A 27046-nucleotide genomic window follows, 5' to 3' on the forward strand; every position below is an offset into this window, starting at 1 on the left:
GTAGTAGAGTAATTGATAAAAAGTATAAGTATTGTCTTTTTTAGATTACGTTTTACACAAAAGGAATGTTTCAAGAGAGTTAGAAAAGATTTTTAACGTATTAGAAATGAATAAATAATTAGTTTCTGGCTTATTTCAAAGTTTGAATTTGTCCTGTGTAGAGAAGATAAACACGAGAACAACTGTTTTGGTCCAGGTCTTTTTTTTATTTATTTTTTTTAAGCGTGAAGAAATTGTTTGAAATTGTCATAAATTTGAACGTGTATGCTTAGTGTAAGCGTTATTTTATATTTGTGTTGCAACTGATTTGCTTTATTATGGTGGTTATCATTTGTTAATCTTATAATTTATATTTATAGTTTAGTAAGTATATTATTGCAGTCTTTCTGGTCAGTTGTTTCTATGTCATGCATTGTCAGCTATGCCATCTTATAGTGTCAAATATGTTTTATAATTATAATGGTTTACCGTTGGGAATAAATAAATAAATAAGTGTGTTATCTATAAGTTAAGTGCAAAGTTTCCGAATCTCGTAAGTCAAACGAGCAACAAATTAGATTATACTGTAGTTTGTTATACTACTGCATGAGAACACACCGTGGTCCTGTTACTTATTCATTTCCAGATTACAGTATGTTTATTAAAAAACAATCTGTTCATCTAAAAATTTGTTAACATAACTGTACAACACATTTATAATACAAAAATCATAGCCTAAAGAAATAGAATGTTTTCATCCCCATTTCGATAAATATCATAACAAGTTTTCCGTATACAGAGTAATCTAATGTTTATTTAAATCTAAATACTGGTACTCTCCAAGTCGTCAGAAGTGGAACAAATCCGCTTAGTCTCAATTACTCTCGGTTTCCTTAACTAATTCTAGAGATTAAGTGTTCTACACCACAGTGCTTTGTAAAATTTTAATCAAATAAATATCTAAAAAACTTAAAATTTATAAAAACCTAAATCATTTCATTCCAAATAAATTTTAAGTAATAACCTTAAGAAATTATCATCACGTAAAGATAACTAGTTTTCCATAAATTTTGCGTTTCGTATGCTGAAAAAGTCCAAAAATATATCTTTACTTATGAACATTAAAATAAACTGCCTTAAAGAAGCTGGCTGTAGGAAATTTACCTTGATTTTTCTTCAAGAACCTCATGCAACTGTAAAACTTTACGACCTTGTTCTTGAATGTAGGGTTATGTGAGGTGTCTCATTTTAAAGGTATAATTAATACGCATTCAAACAATATATACTTTTTGAGTATTTATTTTAATATTTCAAAAAATTTTAATATATTTGTCTTGAATAACCTTTAGAAATTCAAAAAACTAAAAAATGTGTATATTTGGTATCTTGAAATTAGACATTTGCCATGACTAAAGATAAGTGTATAAAGAAAAAAACAATTATAGGCCTACAATAAACATAGCCACCAGAAAAGCCGGGTTTTTAGATATATTTCTTAAAAAATAAGAAAGCACAAAGACTGGCGTGAGGAATTATAACACACTCTTTGTGTAATTGAAGCACCACGTGTGTTCATAATGTTTTCCGTATATATGAAATTTTAAGGATTTATCGACGTGGCAAACTGCAAATGGTAAGGATTGAATTTGACAACGTAAGCCGTCACAAATCAGTGTTACACGTTGCAGTCATGTCCATACCCTCCCCCCTTCTCTCCACTCCCCGGCGACGTATGAGCTATGTCCATAACTCACACGTCCTGTCCGACATAAACTACAGCGCGCCTATACTAACCTCCCCGCTACCCTCCCAACAATATCCTTACGTTATCCTGTCTGGGTTACTTAATAACTCGCGGTTCCTAACTCCTTCTTTATTTCTTGAAGGGTTGAAGGTTTACCGTTCCGGGATTAAAATAAGAGCAAGTACTTACTAATTAGGTACTATCAAATTATAAAACTACTATATGAGAAACTGTTAGCTCTAAAACGAACGAAGCAAAAATATTTCGAATCCTAAACCAAAATTCCTTCCCCCACAAACACTTCAAAGCACAATAATAGGGACACGGTCATTAATCCTAAAGGAATATATAACTGTAACTATAATTACTCAAATTAATCCCAGTCTTTGATTATTTTTCCCTTTCTTTCCCGTGCAAATTAGAGATTTAGATCTAGATGAAATATTTGTTTCGTATCCAAGAATCATTGAATTTCATAGTATTATAAATCGGTAAATGTGAAGTACTATTCTATTTTTTTGTCTCGTGGGACTTTTATTTAATAATTTAGTGAGAATTTCCACTTTATATTAAATATCGTCTTCTATAGAAACACCTGATTAGCTAAAGTACACGATGTTGGCAATCTCAGTCCCACGTAAGTATTGCAGGACAAGTTTCCCTTTTCCAGATTATATAGGTAACAAGGATAGAAAGTGTTAAACCAAGTTGTAAATTGCATTAAGTTTTAGATTTAAAAACGAAAACAAAGCCACAGATGTGTGAACTTTTTTAGTTCCATAAATCATGGATATGCTAATAAATTTGTGTTATAAAAGACTTTCTATAACAAATAATATATTCTAATTTTAATAATTCAAAATTACTATAAAATCTAAGCGTCAAACGTTTTCTTCCTATAAAATATTCCTTTCAATAAATTATTCAATTTTTGTTTTGAATCTGATTCCCTCACCAAGACCTTGCGTTCAGAAAACATGTGATAACCAGAATAAAATATTTAGTATTAAAGTTTTGTTTTGTACTTTGGCACTAATTATTAACAAATTAAGGTGACATTTAGTGCAAGTGTTAAGTTTATCTCCAGTTTACCTTTCTGTCAGTGAAGCGTATGCAATTTGACGCTGTACGAACTTAATTCTCGGAACCTGGAGTCATATTCGTCAGAAGAGATCCAACAAAAGTCAGGAACGATAAAGCTCATAACGAACTCTGCATTGTTTCGACATCAGAGATACGTACTATACAAAATACAATTTAATATAGTTGAAGAATCATCGTTGTCTCATTAAGTCCTCAATTGAGTGCACAGCGATGTTTTAGACACGATCTCTAAGCAAGGTGGATCAACCAAATTTTCTAAACCTAACTGAACAATGGTGAAAGGGCTGATTCAATGTGAATGTTGCGTTTAGCTCCAGTTCACTTTCCTCTCAGTGCATTGCCTCAAAACAGACGCTGTCACCGACGTGACTCATGGAATCTGGTTACCTCTTCAGTAATAAAAATAAATACTAATTTTATACGTACCAATTATTCGAAATACCTATTTAATGCGGATTTTAGTATGATTTCCTTTATAGAGAGCTATTGTGATCTAGGAAGCTAGAGACAATTGCATTGTATGAACATAAAACTCGCCGTTTCGCAAAATCGATAAAGTTATTTCAACCAGGAAGCAATTCGATCATCATTCTTGGTGGATTTGGTGGGAATCAAAATAGAAGGGTACAAAAAGATTTAAAATGTCAATGTATAATCTTTCCCTCAAATCATTTATTGTGTATGTGCAAACATACAAGATATTCACATCAAATAAACACCGCATATGCACCTGTAAATTTGTATGTAAGTTAACTTAATGGCGTTAAAAAATAACATATTTTAAATAATTCAATGTTATTACATTTTTCAATGGTGTTATATAGCCTACTCATTGATTTAATCCTTTTACAGCTTTACAGAAAACAGTTTTTCACACTCAGTTGCTACATTTGTCAGTGTTATACAATAATGTCTTCGGAAGCTGCATGTTTTCAAACGTGTCAAGGACTATTATACACTCACTGTTCTCCTGACATCTAATTTGAAGGCGCTTTGTGCCCTTGACGTTTACAAAATTGTGACGACCTTTGTGAGAGAACGTTGCTTTGAATAACCTCGTGACGGATATTTAATTATGAACAGATTAAATTATTAACGTTTTATAAAGGCAATTTTATTTATACAGAAGTAAAACTCGTAAATGAAAGATGTTGATACATTCTGGTATTACTGGCTTAGCGTAAGCCAATCAAGCGTATGACCTAACAATTACAATATTAGGTCATGTTTACGAGAAACAGTATCTGCTATATCCGTTGTGTTGTTCGTTTGTAAAGGAGTTGGTACAAAACGATAATGCTCGTGAAGTTGATTTCCTTCAGTTAGATCCATAAGTTGATTCTACAGTAATAACAAATAAATAAATAAACTTTAACAAACCATGTTTAAACACGCGACAATAGTATATTACTATATTTTTTAAATGCTTAGAACTGTGGAATATACATACATATATACTGTGTATATATATATACAGGGTGATTCGGTTAGTGTTACCGGCACTTTCTGAGCTGATTGTACTATAAAAAATAAAGAAAAAAGTTCATATAAACATGGGTCCGGAAATGCTTCCTTACTGGGATATGGCCAATTGAAGATTTTCACCAAAAAAATTGTGTGCAGGAGGTCAAATGATGATTTGCCGCGTGTTTATGAAGAGATATTTATAGGCGAATGCAACTTTTTCTAACGGTTTTGTAGATGAGAAATTGAATAAAGTTTCATCTCATAGCTGTATCTCATTTAGTTTTTTTTGTTATACTACAAAAAAACAGAAATAAAATAATTTTGAAAACACTTTTTTAAGGTTTAACGGACAATTATTTTGTTAAATAGGCATTGAAGACCCACATTTTTACAAAGAAACTTGCAGAAAATTTAATTCTGAATAAAATTATTTGCCACACGGCTATTAACAGCGAAGTATTAGTTTCTGGAATTTAATTTTACAACAAAACATTCTACCAAGCAAGAAATACGTATTTAGTAAATAAACACCGTAATGTAATGATGTAAGGTACACAAATAATTGATTAGCACACAATTGTAAATACGATTTTAATAGATTAATGCTCAACTAAAAAACAATAATACTATTACTTTTTAGGACTATCCAAATGGTTACATCATGTACCTACATATCTTTGTGTCACGTTTAGCTTTACAGAAGGTAAATTATGTTGTTTATAAGTTGGTATCACAAATCAGCTGTTCAACAATACACTGCAATTTATTGAGGAATCCAATTTATTTGTTACCAATTCTGTACTAGTTTAATGTGTGCAATTTAATACAATTAATTTACTACTCGTTTGTTAGTGAAGTGTATTTTAAAGTAACTTACCTATATCACAATTGCAATGCCTTTGTTATTTACAACGGAAGAATATGCCGACATGGTATTTGTCTTAGGCGTTTGTGACGGAAAATGCAACCGCCTGCTACTGCAGAATACCGAAGACGATTTCCTAATCGCAGAGTTTCCAAACCCAAAAACGATCAGTGGATCATTTCGTACCCTAAGAGTAACAGGTAAACTTCCTAGTATTAATAATTATCGGGATCGCCCCTGCCCAGAATAATGTAGTTATGGAAGAGGCTATAATCATGGCTACTGAACGCAGTCCTGGTGTCAGTACACGGCGTCTTTCTAGGCGATTCGCCGTGTCTCAGTCTGAAGTATAGAGAACTTTGCGCAAAAATAGCATGTTCCCTTACCATAAACAACAAGTTCAAAGTATTCAACCAACAGATCCTCCTCTTCGATTGGAATTTTGCAACTGGTTAATTAGAAAACCGTCAACATCATAGAACCATTTATTCACTGATGAAGCTCAATTTACCCGAGATGGCGTCAACAACCTTCACAATGAACACACTTGGGCAGAGGGAAATCCACATAGTACAATCGTGCGCAACTTTCAACACAGATTTAGTGTAAATGTATGGTGTGGACTCATTCATGATCGATTAATAGGACCATTCATTCTCCGAGGACATCTAAATTTCCCGCATGTTACCTAGAATTCCTTACAGAACAACTACACTATTATTAGAAGATGTTCCATTAGCAGCAAGGTGCAATATTATTTATCAACATGATGGTGCCCCTGCCCACTTTTCCCATAATGTAACAATGCACTTAAACGAGCAGTTTCCCGGGCGATGGATTGGTCGCGGTGGACCACACACTTGGCCACCAAGATCACCAGATCTAACTCCATTAGATTTCTGTATATGGGGTTGGATGAAGAACCTGGTGTACCAGGAAAAAGTAAATACACGTGAAGAGTTAATAAAATCGAATTGAAGATGCCGCCGCACAAATCAAAAACAATCGTGCAGCGTTGCGGAGGATAAACTCGATCAATCAGAAGCGAGCTGCTAAGTGTATTGAAGTACAAGGACTGATTTTTGAACACCTGTTATGAAAGTGGTACGTAGTATTATAAGCTTTTAGATGAAAAACAATAATTTATTTAAAATTTAATTTAAATTGCATCCTAATAAATCTTATGTGTAGGCTACTCTATGTCATTAAAATGCGGTTTTCCTTTGCTTTGGAATTTCTTGCTTGGTAGAATGTTTGTTGTAAAATTAAATTCCAGAAACTAATACTTCGCTGTTAATAACCGGTGTGTGGCACATAATTTTTATTTCAGAATTAAATTTTTTCTCAAGTTTCTTTGTAAAAAATGTGGGTCTTCAATGCCTATTTAACAAAAATAATTGTCCGTTTTAAACCTTAAAAAAGTGTTTTTCAAAATTATTTTATTTCTGTTTTTTGTAGTATAACAAAAAAACTAAATGAGATACAGCTATTAGATGAACTTTATTCAATTTCTCATCTAAAAATCCGTTAGAAAAAGTTGCATTCGCCTATAAATATCTCTTCATAAACACGCGGCAATCATCATTTGACCTTCCTGCACACAATTTTTGGTGGTGAAATCTTCAATTGGCCATAACCCAGTAAGGAAAGCATTTCCGGACCCATGTTTATATGAACTTTTTTCTTTATTTTTTATAGTACAATCAGCTCAGAAAGTGCGGGGTAACACTAACCGAATCACCCTGTATATATATATATATATATATATATATTATATATATATATATATATATATATATATATATATATATATACATACACAATATATACATACAATACATACATATATATACAATACATACATACATATATATATATATATATATATATATTATTTATTTATATATATATATATTTATTTATATATATATATTAATCTTCAATAAGAAGTCTTCAAATATACTGTATGAATTTTGTGTAGAACTACTTGTAAATATTTTTGAAGTAGAGCACATGTTGCAAACTAAACACCTGGGTTTATTGCAAGGATGTGACCTTCAACTGTCACGGTTTCTTGTCTTTGTGCTTAGGTAATTTTGGATGGACTCAAATATCTTTTAAAACTGGTGGTTTTCTAAATATTATTTTTGGAATTTATCTGAAAATGTTTTTAGTTGAAGCAAAGCTGTCCAATAAACTGTATGCTACTCGTAGTATATTGTTAATTTTATAAAGTCCACGGTGGTATTTTGTTAAAAACTTTGGATCATTATTGTCAAATTTAGATTTATTTGTTCCAATTGATAGTGATTTAGTGGTCAGTTTGTTGTTTAAAAGTTTGCGTGGATAACCCCTTTTGGAAAATGCTGATAATAAATTATCAATATATAGTTCTAAGTGATATTTGTCACTGCATAAATTTTGGCCTCTTTTAGCTAAACTCTTTGGAATGGCTTTTTTGACATGGGACGCATGACAACTGTCATAATGTAGATATTGAAATGTGTTGGTGTTTTTTATATTGATCTTAGTTTTCAACTTCTGATTTTCAATAAAAATATCTATATCCAGGAAACTCACAATTGAATCAGATATCTCCCACGTAAATTTTAAGTTGCAGAAAGTGTTCAGTGATTGTAAAAAATGTTGTAATTGTTCGTTACTATATGTCCATATCATGAAGATATCGTAATGTACGTTTCAAAAATATGGGTTTGTATGTTTGTGTTTCTAGAAAATCATGTTCAAGCTTGCCCATCACAAAATTAGCATAAGAAGGAGCCATTCTTGTTGCCATGGCTGTCCCTTTTTGCTGTAGATAAAAGTTATTTTGAAACCTAAAGCAATTCATAGTTAGAATGAAATTTATTAATGTTAAAAGAAAATCTGACGAAGGAAGTGTATTTTTGGGACGTTTGTTTAAGTAGTATCTAACACAACCAATTCCTTGTTGGTGTTCAATATTTGTGTACAATGATTGGACATCGATTGTTACTAATTTAGTATTTTCAGGAAGAGGTTGAGCTACATTTTTCACAAGGTGCAAAAAATCATTACTATTTTTCACGAAAGAAGGAAGATTAGTCACAAATTCTTTTAAATGGTCATCAAAAAAAGAAGAAATTCTCTCAGTTGGAGAAGATATTGAAGCTACAATTGGTCTTCCTGGTGGATTTGAAATATTCTTGTGGATTTTGGGCAATATGTAGAATGTTGGTGTTTTCGGAGATTTATTTATTAGTAAATTTATGGAATGATGACTTCGACAAACTATAACTTTGGTTGATCTAATTCATATAATATAATTAGGGTACCTAAAATAATCAGGCTTCACTTTGCTGACAAAATTCACATTGCTCATGAATGCAGATTTTATCCAGGTCGTCAAACGTTTTTTGAGTTTCGTTAAATACCAGCCTAGCCCTAACAGCTTGTGAAATTCTGACTTGTATTACTCGTACTATATCTACTTCTATGTAAATTCCAGCAACTCACTTATATTCAAACCGTTGATAGACTTAAACAGTTTTAAGTAGCTTTCAACTTGATTTGGCAACTTGGCTTAAGTTAACATACTAACTTCTTTTCCTGACTCGATTTCAATAAAATCTTTTTTAATAGTCTTAACTTGTTTAGCGGGTGACTTATGTGTTTTTCGCTCCTCTTCCGTAGCCGTACCATCCAAAATATTGTCTATTGCTAAAGACATATCCATTTTGTAGCTAACTCTCTCTTTTAATAACTATCATACAGATTTTAATTGTTGCATTGTCCCATAACCCAGAGGTCCGTGGATCGTAACCACGATCGGCTACTAAATGTTTATAGCCAATTCTCGAGTAAAAGGTGAGAATCTATACACAAAATTAATAATTACAATCGTTAGTTTACTTACTCGGCAATATTCAGTAGCAATCAAGATAAGCTCAGGTTTACGCTCAGATTTAAGTTTACCCCGATCCCCCCGACAGCCAGGATCCTCAGTCCTCGTGACCATCGAGTGCCCGGATGTGGACGAAAACAAATTACTCAATTCGCATATTGCTCTGGGGGGCCTATATTTCAAGGGTAATTGCAGTAAACCAATACAAAACTATTTTTACTTTACTTTTTACAAACGGTACATACAGCTTGCAACAATTCAGCACACTTAATTATGTTATCTCGCTAGTATTCAAACAATAGGTTATCGTCCAAAATAGATTGCAGTTTTTATGCTATAAATATAGTGATCTATTTCTATACAATTCGATGAAATATTTCTTAAAACCTGTAATTATTTTGTTAAATGCTAGGGGTGTTGATTCAGTGCTTGTGCCGTGTCCACACGCTGAATAACCACCCTCCCCCTTAGAACAGGACTCCTAATGCAGCGTCCCCCAAAAACGAGGGTCCAGACCATCTTTGAGTACTTTTGATGGTATCTAGGTAAATGATAATAGCGTATCCAACAAGGATACCGTTAAGAAAAATGCATATGCCTCGAAACCTAACGAACCTTGTTGTACTATACATAGTCTGGCGTAATCCTTCCTACCTGGTCGTTACAAGTTAAAATGTATGTGGAGTCGAAACCTAACGAACCTTGTTGTACTATACATAGTCTGGCGTAATCCTTCCTACCTGGTCGTTACAAGTTAAAATGTATGTGGAGTCGAAACCTAACGAACCTTGTTGTACTATACATAGTCTGGGGTAATCCTTCCTACCTGGTCGTTGCAAGTTAAAATGTATGTGGAGTCGAAACCTAACGAACCTTGTTGTACTATACATAGTCTGGCGTAATCCTTCCTACCTGGTCGTTACAAGTTAAAATGTATGTGGAGTCGAAACCTAACGAACCTTGTTGTACTATACATAGTCTGGCGTAATCCTTCCTACCTGGTCGTCACAAGTTAAAATGTATGTGGAGTCGAAACCTAACGAACCTTGTTGTACTATACATAGTCTGGGTAATCCTTCCTACCTGGTCGTTGCAAGTTAAAATGTATGTGGAGTCGAAACCTAACGAACCTTGTTGTACTATACATAGCCTGGCGTAATTCTTCCTACCTGGTCGTTACAAGTTAAATGTGTGTGGAGTCGAAACCTAACGAACCTTGTTGTACTATACATAGTCTGGCGTAATCCTTCCTACCTGGTCGTTACAAGTTAAATGTGTGTGGAGTCGAAACCTAACGAACCTTGTTGTACTATACATAGTCTGGCGTAATCCTTTCTACCTGGTCGTTACAAGTTAAAATGTGTGTGGAGTCGAAACCTAACGAACCTTGTTGTACTATACATAGCCTGGCGTAATTCTTCCTACCTGGTCGTTACAAGTTAAAATGTGTGTGGAGTCGAAACCTAACGAACCTTGTTGTACTATACATAGCCTGGCGTAATCCTTCCTACCTGGTCGTTACAAGTTAAATGTGTGTGGAGTCGAAAACCTAACGAACCTTGTTGTACTATACATAGTCTGGCGTAATCCTTCCTACCTGGTCGTTACAAGTTAAAATGTATGTGGAGTCGAAAACCTAACGAACCTTGTTGTACTATACATAGTCTGGCGTAATCCTTCCTACCTGGTCGTTACAAGTTAAAATGTATGTGGAGTCGAAACCTAACGAACCTTGTTGTACTATACATAGTCTGGCGTAAATCCTTCCTACCTGGTCGTTACAAGTTAAAATGTATGTGGAGTCGAAACTAACGAACCTTGTTGTACTATACATAGTCTGGCGTAATCCTTCCTACCTGGTCGTTACAAGTTAAAATGTATGATGAGGAGTCGAAATAACGAACCTTGTTGTACTATACATAGTCTGACGTAATCCTGCCTACCTGGTCTTTACAAGTTAAAATGTATGTGGAGTCGAAACCTAACGAACCTTGTTGTACTATACATAGTCTGGCGGTAATCCTTCCTACCTGGTCGTTGCAAGTTAAAATGTATGTGGAGTCTAAACCTAACGAACCTTGTTGTACTATACATAGTCTGGCGTAATCCTTCCTACCTGGTCGTTACAAGTAGTTAAAATGTATGTGGAGTCGAAACCTAACGAACCTTGTTGTACTATACATTAGTCTGGCGTAATCCTGTACCTGGGTCGTTACAAGTTAAAATGTGTGTGGAGTCGAAACCTAACGAACCTTGTTGTACTATACATAGTCTGGCGTAATCCTTCCTACCTGGTCGTTACAAGTTAAAATGTATGTGGAGTCGAAACCTCACGAACCTTGTTGTACTATACATAGTCTGGCGTAATCCTTCTACCTGGTCGTTACAACGAATGTGTGATGGTCGTTACAGTTAAAATGTATTGGGAGTCGAAACCTAACGAACCTTGTTGTACTATACAATTACCTGGTCGTCTGGTCGTAATCCTAATCCTTCCTACTGGTCGTTACGTCGAAACCTAACACCTTGTGTACTATACATAGTAAATATGTGTGGAGTCGAAACCTAACGAACCTTGGTGATCCTTCTTACTGGTCGTTACATACGAACCTCAAGTTATAATGTTGTTGTACTATACATAGTTACTGGCGTAATCCTTCCTACCTGGTCGTTACAAGTTAAATGTGTGTGGAGTCGAAACCTAACGAACCTTGTTGTACTATACATAGTCTAGCGTAATCCTTTCTAGCTGGTCGTTACAAGTTAAAATGTATGTGGAGTAAAAACAAATCTGTATATTTCTTTAAAATGAATTGGAATAATACACATTGGATGGACTTTTTGTTTATTAAAAAGTTCCTCGTAATAGTATTCACCAGAGTATTTTTAATAATTTATCTACTATCAAACCAATAATCATTATAATTACATCTTTAACATAGTCAGGTATGTTAATAGATATTCAATGTGTAACAGAGAAGAAGGTTCCACATGGTCAGGAGTGGAGAGCTAATTTGAATTGTATAAACGTACAACCCAGTTATTCGATAGAGGAATGTTTCATAAGAAAGACATCAATCATCATCCACACTAATATTAGTGACAATCAAAAGGCGAGGGTATCAAAAGGGTTGATGTATAAAATGATAATTTTACCTACATCACATTTTTCTTTGTTTGACACACTGAAAACCAAACGTCGCATAAACCAAATTTTAATCAGCGTCAATTATTCATGTGCGGGCACTTAAAGCGGCGACTTTTAAATTCCGTACCCAGTTCTCTGATGATAATGTACCGTATTTTATGACAGATGTTATGTGTATCATATTATAACTTAGAGGGTAATTATCGTTTAATATTTTTACCACATTTGATACTCTCTCTTTTTTAATCTCCTCACTAGTGTGGCTAACGTTCAATTTTATTTTTTTAGGAAAAAGTATTTTATTGACAGTCCTCTTATACCGCTCAAATTTACTCTGCTAGGAAGCAAACTATGTTCTTCAACTTAACGAAAGCCTAGACATAAAACTCTATTGACAACGTGATCTCACTATTTTCCTACAGATAAAAATGGATGAAGTTTTCTATGATATACAACTGGTTGCATAGGCTACACTTCAAATATAAAGAAAGGAGCCAAGATATTCTGAGCCTTCCAAACGGGATATTGCCGCTTATATGACAGACACTCCATTTAAGCATTAACCCAGTTTCCCGAGAAACAGCCTGCTTTAAGGATTTACTAGAATCTTTCGATTCAAGAAATATTCCGTTGAGATTCTCGGCTTCTATTTCATTTCATGTTTGAGTAGAGGATAATGTAGAGTAAATATTTCTTCTGTTGGATACAAACAGCTGATTTCCTCCTTTTAATAGCTGGTTACGATAACTAACTTTCATAAGTAATAAAAAGCTTTATTTTGATATGAAATATTTTATACAAATATACCAAGTTACTCCGTCACAATAATTAGCAGCCTTCCAACCTTATGATAATGTAAGTTATAGTATTGTAGTAATTTTACCATATTTATTCACAAAACCTTTAATTTAATATTTGTACACAGCAAAGATATTAACTAATCAAATACACCACAGCGTGAACCATTTTGTGGGTTATGTGAGCAAAGTTGCGAGTATCAGCTGTCTATTATCCATAGAATCTATCTTCATGTTTCTTACTCCATTATGTTTCTTATATGTGATATTACATATATGTTTCTTGTGATGCTATTAGTTAACATTTCAATACTCTTCTAATATCTTAATATTCAATAAACAAATAAAGATATTTGAAGTTTAGTTTACATATTTATTTTAGAGGGAAGGAGGGAGGGAGAGGGAGAGAGAGATTGAGAGGGGGGATAGGGGAGGGTGAGAGGGTGAAAGGGAGAGAGTTTGTTAGTGTATACGTACAGAAAAATGAACATTTAAATATCTTAGATAAACGTGCTATTTTATCAAACTAGTTTTTATGGTAATGTTTTATACTTTTTGTTATATTTGTATGTATCTAATAAGAGTAATTTTGTTTTACCGTTTAAAAGCCTGTAAAACATACGTTCGTGACATACTTCGTATGTCTGTGGTACTTTTATCAATTGCTGAATGTCATAAATTTGACGTTAGGTTTCTCTTCTTGCATGTATGTCAATTGTTTCAGTGTCCTAAATATACATCGTACGAAATAAGGCTAATATTAAATTCATGTTAAGTCTATTACTTTTTATTAGTTTTACCAAAACCTTTTGGGGGCTTCGTTACAATACATGTTCTGTACACAATTCAGATACGTAATCAACGTATTCCCCATATCTGTATATGTTCAAAAAACTACGCTAAAATGGCATTACAAATGCACGTAAATCTAAATGTGCTGGAAGAAAGCTGGCCGCATTGCTCAGCTGACAGGCTGATAGCTGATGGTTATAGCCCGGCTGATGAGTGTTGCATTGCGATAACGCCCGCCAACATCGCGCGCTGTCACCGCTACAGGTTTCGATTACGTTATCATATATATTTAATAGTAGTACCAAGGTTATAGTTCACTTTTATGTGCGCTTCTGTGATCTGAGCTTGAATTTAGTTACTATTTCGAGGAATATGTTTATTTTTTCGTCAGAATTGCAAGGTGGCCTCTTCTCGACTTCAGATCATGTTGGACGATCCGGTACGTCATCTAAGGTCGGAAGAGGTGGGCTTCGGTGGCATCTTCCCACTCGTTTGGTGAAAACAATCCCACGAGATTGTACCTAAATGCAATCTTTGACTGAAAAGTGAGCTTAAGTAAAAGTTAACTTTAACTTTGTTACTAATAATATCATATTTATGATAAATAAACGTAAACCTACTTATATCGCGAACAAGTAGTAGTTGGGGACAGAATGGCCTTCGGTCAATATCAAAGTAAGGTACCTTACCATTAATTACGGTAAATTTACACTAATCAAATTAATAATTAATTGTAAAATACGACAATCTTATTTTTACGGTTCGCATAGCTTATAAACTTCGTTAGTATAATTTAAGTCTTGAAATAGGGACATATTTCATTAACATGTATCGAACCGAAAATCTTAATGATACATGTCCATTATATTATCAAAAGGATATTAAGATAAACACTGAAAGTAATCAAGAAAGAAAATAACTGCAACTAAGATGACATCCTATAATGAATAATCTATAAGCGCCATATCATTCGTTGATTAGTTACGTTTTAGCCTCTCCTCAACTTCCCTGCACAGGTGAACTTGTATAATTAGCAGGTGCAGTTTAACATATTACGTTGACTGCATATGACTCTTCACAGTGAGGCAAAAATTGTGTTGATAATATTTCGACTCGGTTTCATCCGAAAACAAGACCTTTTGGCTCACCGGTTACAAGATTCAGGTACATTTCCGTTCCAGTTCGTAAGCTCGGAACAATGAAACTTACGTCACTGCACCACCTGGTTTCTTAAATTTCACAGATTCTATTGAACAAACTGTGAAACACACCCGACTTCCGAAAAACCTCAGCCACTAAAACCTAATATTGTAAACATGTATTACTAGATTGAAAAACACTCTTTAAATTAAAAATTGTTTCTAATAGTGCACAAAAAATAAATAACTAAAACACAGAAAAATATACTGATATAACAATAAATCACAGACTTTGTTGCACAACTGTTATATTTTATCAGTATTCGCTGTGACGGGCATATCGTTTTCCTTTATGCCTGACTAAGCCAATAACATGTTTGCCCTTACCCTTACATACGTGTACTTCCACTCAACCCCCAACAGTCTAGCTTACTTGAATGTTGTAAGACGTGAGTAGTGGTTTGTTTGCATTTTTATCAAGTGTTTTAGCCTATTACTTATAAACAGTTAAAAAAGAAAACGAAGAGGTTGAAAATATTTTAAAAATGAATAGTGATCCAGTCAGTAATTTGGCTGTATATTAGTGCTATTAGTATCACATTTCCAGACCTGCAATCTGATCGTTTTCTTAGTTCGATGACTTCCCCGACTCTCCCACCTTACGTACCTACCTGATGAAAACATTATAGTTTTCTATTGTCTCATGTATAAAAATATGAAATATCCAAAAAGTGTTACCTTTTTTACTTAATAAAAGGAATTTAAACAAACACATAATTAAGGTATTATTAGTGCTCTTCTCTTACTTTAGTTGGTTCTGTCTCATATAAATAACTAATATTGTTAATAAGTATTATATTATAATTAAAATGCACAATAAAATCCTTTTTAAACAGTTGATCTATATCTGTTCTCAAAAATAAGTTAATATGTATTACAAAGATTAATTCATAACTGAAAATCATTGTAGTAAGAAGGATAAGAACTTTTAATACTAATTACAAGAGAGGATTAATGTTATTAGTCACGTGACACAAGATGGCGGCGTACGTGTGTGGAAACATAACCTCACATCGTCTATCTTCATTACAAACAAATTCACTCTCGTGTTTGCTGATCAATTCGGGAATTAGGCTAAGGTGGAATTTTAAAAATATTAAAGATTCTGTACTATTCAGTGATTATTTAAACATGTATGTAAAATTATAGTTTCTTATCATATCGATAAGTGGTTAAATTATGTATCAAAATATAATAAATTATAATTTTGCTTTGAATAAATCTATATTGAACTAGTAAATTCTAATATAAAAAATTGAAAGAAACCAAACAAAAGTATCTGTATAGATGTATTAGAAGTTAACATATTGGGAATAGAAAATTAATATAACAGTTGATATGAAATATAATGAATGAATTGTTAATAAGAAAGCATATTAAATAATAAAGTAAAATTTTACACTAACTTAATGTTGAATATTGTTAAATAATCAATTTGGTATTAGCTAGATAGTAAGTATTTTCACATTGGTAAAAAGTATGTAGGAATCTAACTCGTTCATGTAGCTAATAAATTCATATAGACGTTTTGATGAACGAACGATAAAATTAGTCTAATTTAAAATCGTATATCCAATATTGAGTGACACAAGTATTTGTCATTCATATGTCATAACATATATATCATGGGTTTGTTAGTCACGTTAGTAAATTAAAGTGTTTTGTTCTAGATTTGGTCGCAGAATATACTTTCACAATAAAATATACTGTGCATTAGGTAAGTAGAAATAATGTACACATATTTATATAATTTTGAGCGAATTTCTAATGAGATTCAGTATCTCCGCAACATGGTGACATTGTTTTCAAGTAAACCATAATAATAATAATACTTCTTTATAATTTATATTCAGTATAGATAAGCACATAATAATATATATATATATATATATATATATATATATATATATATATATATAGTCTCTTAAAGCAGTTCAAAAGAAAACTACAATTATTTTGTACAATATTTCGTTGTAATTAACAACTTTTTCAAGTACACTTAATAGACACAGAATAAAATAAACTAACAAAAGAAGAAACACCTGATAATAAACATTCTAAATGTAAATACAATTTTGACATGTATATGTATATATATACAGGGTGTATATTATGTCTGGAAACACCCAAATATATCCTTTAATAATTTAAATATAAATTTGAAACCTCTTACAATCGTGATAGAGATTGGGCATCTACTTTTTGGAACAATGTTTTTTGTTATGTCACACCAACGGGGGACGTCCTGCCGAGGGTATCGTGAATATTCTTAATGGAAGCCTATACCTTGTGATACATAATTTTAAAGGGTAATAGCTTACTGAATTGAATGCCACAAACCGCATCTCAAGGGAATTATTCTATCAGAAAATAGAGCATTTTTAGTATTGAAAATTTACTGATGTTCAACAATGTAATTTTAACATGGTTCTTGCCACAAAATGTGTTACACTAATTTTTTAGCATTTTTTAAATGTTCAATTAAAATAAAACAAACAATTTATTTTTAAGCTGGTTTCATTAGTACAAATTTACCAGTTTTTATTACAATGAATAAAACTTATGAGTCACTTTCTCTGATTACTTATGAATCTGTACTTGGTGTTTTCCAGTCAGCAGGAAGGTTTAAAGAGAAAGGTCACTAGCCTATGAGAAACATTATTGTGTTATTAATCATCTGGTCTACAGGTTTCAGTTTGTTGAGCATGGAGCTTTCACTAGACAGGTCTAAGCTTGGGAATTACAAATGGACAAAGGTCATATCATTCCTGTCGAGTTAATCAGTGTCTCTGAAGCATTGCTGTCAACAAGTTTATCTAATTACAGTAGTTCAGTTTTTATTTGGCATTTTAATGGAATTGTCTGAAAGAGAAACGAATTACTCTGTTGATGATGCGAGGATATGGCGATCGTCAAAGATCTTATCGGGAAGTTTGTAATTTGTTTAATGACACTTTCCCAGAAAGGGAATCCCATAAGTGTTTCAACAATATCAAAAACTATTGAGCGTTTTGAAATGACAGGGAGTGTACGTAATCGGCCAAAGTCGGGTAGGATACAATCTGCAACAGATGAAGAACATGCACTAGATGTTTTGCAAACATTTATTGAAGACCCACATACATCGCTCAGAAAAGCTGCACAGCAACATGATATGCACCCTATGTCTGTGAGTAAGATTTTGAAAATTAATAAATACAAACCATTTAAAGTTTATATTAGTCCAACAGTTAAGTGAGGATGATTACGACAGAAGAGTTGAGTTTTGTGAACTTGTGATGCGCAAATGTGATGACAATAGAAATTTTTCTGACCAACATACTATTTTCTGATGAGGCAACTTTTTTTCCTAAATGGCAATGTTAACAGGCACAATTGCCGTTACTGGGCTAGTGAAAACCCACATTGGATTACTGAGTCCCATTCACAGCAACCACAAAAACTGAACGTATGGTGTGGAATTTTAGGTAACAAAATTGTTGGAACCCCTTTTTCATCAATGGGAAATTTAAATTCCGAACTTTACTACAATATGCTCCAAAATGAAATAATCCCAGCTATTTCAAATTGCATCAGGAGAATACTTTGATAATGTATGGTTTCAGCAGGATGGTGCTCCACCCCATTATGGGAGACAGGTAAGAGAGTATTTGGATTTAAGGTTTCCTCATAAATGGATTGGCCGAAGAGGAGAAATCGAATGGGCTCCAAGATCTCCGGATTTGTCACCAATCGATTATTTCCTATGGGGTCATTTAAAATCCAATGTTTATAGAAGAAAGCCTCATAATTTGGAAGACCTACAGAAACAGGATTATAGAGGAGATTGCTTTGATAACTGAAGAAATGTTAGGCAACTCTGTCGAATCATTTTACACAAGATTGGCTCATTGTCAAACCGTAGAAGGAACAACAGTTCGAACAATTGTTTGACCGTGGCAAGAACCATGTTAAAATTACATTGTTGAACATCAGTAAATTTTCAATACTAAAAATGCTCTATTTTCTGATAGAATAATTCCCTTGAGATGCGGTTTGTGGCATTCAATTCAGTAAGCTATTACCTTTAAAATTATGTATCACAAGGTATAGGCTTCCATTAAGAATATTCACGATACCCTCGGCAGGACGTCCCCCGTTGGTGTGACATAACAAAACATTGTTCCAAAAAGTAGATGCCCAATCTCTATCACGATTGTAAGAGGTTTCAAATTTATATTTAAATTATTTAAAGGATATATTTGGGTGTTTTCCAGACATAATTACACCCTGTATATATATATATATATATATATATATATATATATATATATATATATATATATATATATATATATATATATATATATATATATACATATATAAGATTAATGTTTTAGCAGATTTTGAAGTTCTTATTTAGTTTTCTATTTGAGTTACATTTTTCGCGGTTGTTATAGTTTGCTATCTTACAAGGTACACACAACCGGATCTACCATTTGTTAATTGTGCGATATGTGAAATATAGGCAATCAAATCAATTTAAAAAAATATATTGCAACAAAATTCAATAAATCTTAGATAAAGTTTTTGTTTTGCTCATTAGCAGTTTTATTAAATTTACATTATTTCAAATCCAAATAGAATGTTTAAGAAGCCTGAACAATTGAATAAGAAACCAAGCCTACCAACGTAACCTCACCATGACTCTTAAGTTCTAAACGACGTCGTAATGCGAGGAACGAGTCCCAAGCCAGACTTATGTTGTCAGGACTGAACCCATGTTTGCCAAGACCTTGTAATCCTTAATTACCCGCCTTTGTCCGCCTTGATAGAGTTGCTTTTCACTGCTTCCACGGAAATCCTTCAAGACTCGAGTCTACTTGTCTTCTTTCTACGTGTACGTAGCACCCATGCAATACTATTCTTTATATAGTATTCATTGTTCACTCTGATGTGGTCATTTTTTGCTGCTCATTTTAAAGAACGTATGAATATAATTTACTTTGCAGTGCACAATCGGTCATAGTGATTTGTTATGCTTAGGAGAATTGTTCTCGCTAGTGATTTTCACAATTTATTGTGCTGTAGGAAAATATTAGCTTATCATAATATATTTCATTAATTTGTACATTACTTTTACCTCAATGTTTAGTGCATTGACCAGAAACAGTTGTCAGTTATTTTACCTTAGGCGTTCGGGGTTATATTAACTCGATTACTGCGTCATGGTTCATACTTACTGTATACTTACAGTTCGAAGGCCTACCGTATGTAATCAAACTTACTCTATTTTGCGGAACGTAAAATTTTAATACGCTTTTACAGATTTAATTTTAATTTATGGACATGTTGGGTTGTGTGCTGGAGAAGAATTTTATAATTCACTGACCAGAGTGTATATCGAAGATAGAACTGTAGGATGACGCTAAAGTACAACATGTCGACTTTCTGGTCAAGGAACAAGAATCGAAAAAAAAAACAAAAAAAAACCAGGGAAATATAAAAAGAGGAAGGGCGAGGAAAACCTGGAGAAGAACAGCTGAAGTACGAAACAACGCAGTAATGGTGGTATTTTATACAGGACCTACGCACCACCAAAGAGTAAAAGTAATCAAGAAGAAGACGATTACTAAAATATATTGCATAAATCCTCTGCAATTTAGGAAATAATATTTTGAATGTAAATTGAAGGTAAAATCTAATACAGCTGCAATAGAAGCGTAAGAATTAAGTTATAAAAGTTAATAGAGCTACGCAGAGCTTTAATTAGTATGTTAAAGCCAGTATAACTTTACGAATTACAAGACACCATTGCAGGGGTAACGTTGCAGGAGGAGGCATACGCGGGGGTTGGCGCGGTGGCATACCGTGGACACGGTGTTACATTAACACGCATTAACAACACCGCGGTGTCGTAACTACTCGCATTTGATCTGTTTTGGTTAATTATTTAACATCCAGTGTCCATAATTGACAATAAAGGGGTAAATAAGCTCGTCTAAAAAGTGTTACAGTAATATTTTCTTTGTTTAAAGTTGTCACTAAAAAGCTTCAAATGATAACAGATTTCGGACATTTTTCACTGTTATTTTCCAAAATCTATAACACTACGTTTCGAGGATTGAAGGCATAATTATTCTTCAGGTATAAGAAATTTAATGTATAAGCAAATGACCAAAACATAGGGCCCGAAGTGGCTGACTACCCTTTTCCCTTCCCGGGCATCGTCTTCTTATCTCATTGTTTCATATGACACGCTACGACGCAGAAAGTGCCGAATTCGATTGTTTTCCATCCCACTTTCGCCTCCGCTGACGTAACGTGTGATTGGTCCCTTGACTTATCGTGCTCATGGCTCCTGTGCAGTGACAACTCTTGGGTTCAACTTCTCCTGTCTAGACTTCAAGCTGGTGTTAGGTAGGCCTATGATATTTTTTCAATTTTCTACTATTTTTAGTGGCAGTCCATTGCCGTGCGTACGTTTTTATGCATTGCAGTCCTCATAAGCGATGTTGTAAATTTTCTAACAGTAATGTAAAATCTAAAACTAATGGTTTAATATCAATATTGGTTTTTAAATTTGTATGCAAATCTTGTATTCATGAGAAGTATTCAAAAAAATTTTAAATATTTAAGAAATGTCATATGTACTTGAAATGTAATTCGTATAATTCGTCAGAAACTTAACTCAATAAATTACAAGTATTGTAATGAACTTTGAGGGCCATTGCAAAGCCCACAGCTCAAAGTGATTTAAGTGAATATAAACTATTGATTACACATCTTGTGAGTCTTTTCTACTTCGCTGAAATTAAACTACGTACTTCATTTCAACAGGGTCTATAGGCATTAAATTCTCTCTATTTGTCAACTACGCTAGCCTCTGAATTTTTCAAGAAGGGCCAATCCTTTGTGTGAGCTGTGGAGGTGTTGAGTGCTCGTCCACACGCGGCCTCAGCGGCACACGCGCGGGCCTCTATTGTTGTCTCATAAAGACACTACAAATAACTCACCTGGGCTCATAAGCATTTCAACTGTATGCCTTAATTTTTTGGCATTGGTTATATTTTTAATGTTATGCATAAATATGTACAGTATAGAATTCCAATGGATAAAATGTTTACTTTGAGTTCAATTTGAAGACTTTTCGTATAGACTACGCTTTTATTACATCTCATCATTATTTTTAGGATTTTTCCAATATATTAATAAATAAGTTTAAACCAAGTAGGGATCGTAATATTGTCTTCAAGCTATACTCTTATCTTCCATAATTTTATAAGTTCTGATAAAGATTTGAGTTTAAAACCATTAAATTAGTAATCTTAACTTGTTTTAGTATAAACAAACAATCTGAGACATCCGTAGATCTGAGGAAAGGTTTAGTGAACAAGTACCCATTGTGATCGAAAAAAGCTTGGATGGTTTTAAAACCAATTATAACTTTCGATCATTTTAAACCACCGGTAAAGGTTAGGACACACATAACCGCACCGTGCCCGACACGTGAGTCGGCCGAGTGTCGGTATGGGCTCGGCTCGGTTACCGTGAGGCAACACATGTCCATATGCAGTCCGAGCGCAACAATCTCACTGTTTGTACTAGAGCATGTTTGTTTTGAATTCGAAGTGACAGATACTTAAAGAATATTCAGAAGATTGCTTGAGATGAAGAATGTTAATTTCATTGTTGTTATTTTTATTAATCGCTGTGGTGAATGAAACATTACAATGCTACAGTAAAGCTTGGTACAATCAGCTAGTATGTAAAATTTTTAAATAACATTATCTTGGTTATATTTTTTTATCCCTATAATTCTTATTCATTGTGTTTTCATTGCAGTGAATTTCGGTCAAATACACTATAAACAGTATATTTGGTATTAAACTCAAGAGCTTATAATGTGATGCCACAGAGTTTGCCGTGTTGCAATAATTTGTAAAACATAGTAAATATTTGGAAAATGTATACTGGAGAACATGGGTTTTTCTTGCTTTAAAATTTTATTGTAAATAAAATATTTTTATTTTTACTTTATTGAAGTGAAAAGAATAATAAAATAAAAATGGTATAGAAACATTCTAAATATGACCCATACAAAATACCAAGTAAATTTATTAAGTAACTTCAATACGTCAAAGATAAATGGAACTTTTCGCAAATAATTACATAATTCTTATTTCTTAATTAATGAAAACTTTTTATAGATTTTACGTACTTCGAATTTAGTTGTTTACAATCACTTAATGTACAAAATGGTTTTCAAATTTGTTGTAATTTTAGCACAATAAGAAAATATGACTAGTTTACTCTAAGGTAAAAGAATTTAATACTTTTATCAATAAATATGATTTTGTACGCGATCACAACATGTAGAGTAAGTAGGCTATACTAAATATTTCAATAAAATAGAACGTTTAGACTACTTTAATAGTTTTAAAAAGAAGAACGCAACAGTAACAACATATGATGCCGCTCGTGCCCGTCAAAACTCAAACTCCTCATATCGGTGACGGTGCGGGCACGACGATCTGGTGTCGGTGCGGAAATGTGTGGACTTGCAGGTTGAAAACTCGCTGCAATTCTTTCACCGTATGACGGCCACGGCGGTGCGGGTATGTGTGTCCTGGCCTTAAGACTAACAAATTTAAAATAATGCTTAAAACTATGGTTTGCGCATACAAGTAGTCCTATTTAATTTTATATCATGTCTCATACCTATTGTATGTGAGTGTACATTCCATTTTTAAAATTTAAACATTAACGTACATGTAAATTAGTTCATGACTTGTAATTATAAGAATGAAATTATATTTGTAACTTTAGTTGGACTTTAATTCAAGTAAAACAGATTGACATCTACATGTGCCCTTACCTGGTTTTGTATATTTCAATGCGTGAAAGTATTTTCTTGAGCCACAAAATATTAAATTTTGAAATGACATGATATATACATTAGGACGTAAAATTTTCAACGCAAAGAAAGTTAAAGAGAGAAAATGATGTTCCTTACGTTATAGATTGGGCTACAGGCGACTGAGTTTGGATGGATCCATCGATATCTGTCAACGAGCTTCAACAGAGAGCTTTTTGACAGCCATGTACTTTGAAAATAAATTGACTGAAATATTATTCTTGTTTATATTAACTGTATACTTACTTAAATTGTTTATATTTTAGTTTAACACAAGATAATAGTACTACAATATACAGACAGAGAACATGCGTGTGCAAATCTACGTACGTCATAATATAGTAAAGGCCTAACTGATGTTCCTTATATATCAGTACAAAGTTTTGAAAAAGTGCAGAAAAATAGAAAATATGTTTACCCTAGTTTTTTGTATAAATCTTATAAATCCTTTAAATATACCATCAGTCAGTATCTCTAACAAAGTAAGTTTATTTTTGTTAGGTCAATGAAGACAAATGTTTATGTAAAATCTTTAGACGTTTAATCGTAATACTCGTAAATATCGTAATATAACATTGAATGTAATATTAAAAGTTATTTTCAGGAGTTATTGGTCATTTCATTACTTAGGTAAACGTAATAGCTTTAGGTATGAACAAGTCTGACCCCCTTTCCTGCGATGAATTTTTGTGTTCATTCTGGGTCTTTTTCATCTCAAGACTCCATAGTTGGTAGAATTCTTCGTACAATTAAAAAAGGCACCATATTGTTAAATTTTCATTGATATAGTACACACAATTCATTTGAAAATGTTTTTATTCTAGAGTAGACGACGAAGACGCTCGAACTACAGTTGCATCGTTTAGACGTATAAAACATAATCCAGATGAAGAGGTGGTCTCATTGTCTCATCAGTTGCACAGACGCTGCACTGACATGTACATTGTACAAGCCCTATCACGTAGAAGGCCTTTCGTCACGCATACAAACGCAAAGATGTTTTATTCCTTCTGCTGAAGAAACCAAGTTGTGACATATCATTATCAGCGATTCACATACAGTTACAAAGTGGGTGTGATCAGATATATTACTGAAAACAATATTAAGTTTTATGTGTTTATAAAGTTTCCACAATCTCAAACTAAAAATATTACTGTATCAGAATTCCACAGGTCTCGATGTATGTTACGTAAACTTTATTGTTTGTTAGAAATTCAATCCAAACATGCGTAAAAATTGGATCGTCCTACACGAAACAGTGTATTTTTTGCTTAAACAATTTAGTATTAATTTTTGCGTAGTATCATAATCAACGGTTAATGAAGCCAGGAAATTAACAGAGCTTTAACCTCAGCGTTGAAGGCAATGAATAGAGTAGTAGGTTCCGTTTTAAAAGATAGGGTATTCATAAACATATTTTATATATAGAACCTTTATAGCATATACTTGTGCATTGCTACTTTTAACGTCATCATCAATAGTTTTACATAATTTGTACAGAATAAGCACGCAAAATTTCACTTCCATTAGACTAGTTTCATATTTTACTATGTCCACTCGTTAAACTGCCATGTGTTTTTAGTGAGCACAAGTTTGTTTATATGGTGATTTTCTCCTCGACATCATATATTATAGGTAACCTATAACAACAATGTACACGAACTCTCAAACCCCGAGAGTACCACGAAATGGTAATAATAAATAGATAATTCCCCTACACTACTACTTTATATCGTTTCATTTAGAAGTATTTATTTACAGCTTACATGTAATGAATTTTGATGTGTTGATAATTTATACTTATTAATAAAGGTTTTCATAAAAAGCGTGCGTAGTAATATATTTTAGAATGTTTTTCACCTTTCACTACATATTAATGTTTAGAATTTTTCCATTTTTCTAGTGTCAAAAACCTTATCATTACTTAAGGTTAAACTTGCTAAACTAAGTAATGTGTATTTTAACTCCCCAAAGCAGTAGTTTTTATGGCTAATTAATTAACTTGCATTGCAGTTACTAATCGTATTACAGTTTTATTCAGACAGTTGAACTGCTATAATATATTTGAACTGTAGGAAATAATTGAAACCAAACAGGTACTCATGTTTTTATCTTCTTAAGCTTGTCATGAATTCTTCAAAACTGTCTAACTGTGGGCATATATATGCGAGTTTCAATAAGAAATTAATTTTTTTATCGTAATTCAGTTATTTTGTCTTGTTTTTAAGCAATGTTGTTATATTTATCACATGGAAGGAGTTCTAATGTGTTTGGTGTTGTAGGTGCATTTTTTTATTTTATGTGGTTTCAAGAAAAATTTTCTTTCAAACTAACAAGAATATTTCTACTAACTATGTGTAACAATGAAAAATATACCAAAAGCTTTGCCATTCGCAAAATGTCGTTAAGTCTATATGGGTGATTTTTGGACAGACATTTGAGAGAATATTTGGTGAATATAGTAGATTATTGGAGTAGCTGTTGTGATAGAAACCGTAGGTATTTTATTTTACGGCGCAGTAAAAATCTAATCTTTGTAAAAAATTGTCTTTGCTCACTTTAAAAAGTAAAAGCTTCCTAACAACAACAATCTCGCTCGCTTCGAAAGGGTTTCTGGTTGTTTTAACAAGCTTAAGTCTTCTTTTGGTTAAAGGACGGTTTCAGAGTTGGAAAACGACTGAGAGTGAATTGCGAACTTTTAACAACAACGAACAAGCGCCAAGCAGATTTCACTTAATTCCTTTTGCCACCCTTTCCCTTTTGGGGATTACTTTTTATGATTTATATTGTGAAAACTTCGTTAGTATTTGTATTGGACAGCAGATACGTGTACCGGTGCTTCCATTATTATCTTTACATTGTATTATATTGAACTTTAGCAAGCATCACTACATGATTATTACATGAGTATTACATGATTACAATGAATACTTAAAGATAAATAGATCGTATTTCTATTATTGATTCACAATTGCAAAAAAAGAACTTTGCAAGAATATTATATGTTCAAAACTATACGTTGGATTTTTGAGTTTTGACAAAACTTAAGAAGACCCTTTCAACTGAATTTTCGTTGTTAAAGTCGTTGCAGTTAATTTTGTGCTATAACTTTACAATTAAGTGCCGTTATTACATATGATAATTCATAATCATGTAATATACCTAATTGAAT

General features: G+C 32.9%; 1 protein-coding gene across 2 annotated transcripts in view; it reads left to right on the plus strand.

Annotated features, from left to right (window-relative positions):
• Positions 1–27046, plus strand: part of LOC124364094 (trophoblast glycoprotein-like) — a 276854-nt gene that overhangs the window by 68192 nt on the left and 181616 nt on the right. For both annotated transcript variants that reach the window (XM_046819276.1, XM_046819277.1), the window contains exon 2: positions 16649–16695. The gene's annotated coding sequence lies outside the window, so the exon portion shown is untranslated. The remainder of the gene's footprint in view (positions 1–16648; positions 16696–27046) is intronic.

The sequence above is a fragment of the Homalodisca vitripennis genome, chromosome 6, assembly GCF_021130785.1.
Source record: "Homalodisca vitripennis isolate AUS2020 chromosome 6, UT_GWSS_2.1, whole genome shotgun sequence".
Classification (NCBI taxonomy): domain Eukaryota; kingdom Metazoa; phylum Arthropoda; class Insecta; order Hemiptera; family Cicadellidae; genus Homalodisca; species Homalodisca vitripennis.